Below are 824 nucleotides of genomic sequence, written 5' to 3'. Positions count from 1 at the left end.
CAAGACTAGAGACAAAAGCAGTTGGATGCAAGGGAGAGAGAGAATCTTTAACGTCGATTCCCTACGTTGATGTCTGTACCACCAATCTCGGTGTTGACCGTCTCCAAGTCTCGTTCCAAGTGGTACTATTCCATTCTGATAAAGATCCTCTAGCCTGCTCGTGATAAGAATAATGACGTCAGGCTTGCCGGAGAGACGTCCGAAGCTGGTTTCGTAATTTTTTGTAGCCATGTGCAATTGTTCCATTTGCATGTCAACGGCTTCAAGGAGGATTTGGTCACCTGACTTGGTTGAAATAAGGGTGTTGGGACGGGCATCACAAAAATATAAAACCGAAGCTCTGCCACTCCAAGCAAAACAAATCTACAGGACAAACTTTGAACCATGATTATAATTGTTTGAAATTGATCAAAACTGTGACTAAAAATCATTGCAGAATTATGGTCACATTTTTTTAAAGTGTAATTAAAGAAGTTCACAATAAGAAATGTTAATGAGTTTACAAGAAAAGTCACTGCATGCCAACCTTTATTTCTCAACTTAATTAACGTTTTCCATTCCTGCAATCTAACCAACACTAGTAGAAAAAACTCTATTCATCCCGGTTGATAAGGGTCTTTTGTCCCGGTTTGTGAACCGGGACTAAAGAGTCGTTATGAATGCCCTAACCCTTTAGTCCCGGTTCTTACACGAACCGGGACAGATGGGCCTCCACGTGGCCGGTGCGCCGAGCCCAGGTAGGAAGGCCTTTGGTCCTGGTTGGTGGCACCAACCGGGACCAATAGGCATCCACGCGTCAGCATTTCAGGGGCTGGGGTTTTTAT

Source organism: Triticum dicoccoides, chromosome 7A (assembly GCF_002162155.2).
Source record: "Triticum dicoccoides isolate Atlit2015 ecotype Zavitan chromosome 7A, WEW_v2.0, whole genome shotgun sequence".
In the NCBI taxonomy this organism is placed as follows: domain Eukaryota; kingdom Viridiplantae; phylum Streptophyta; class Magnoliopsida; order Poales; family Poaceae; genus Triticum; species Triticum dicoccoides.
This window is presented reverse-complemented; position numbering follows the sequence as displayed.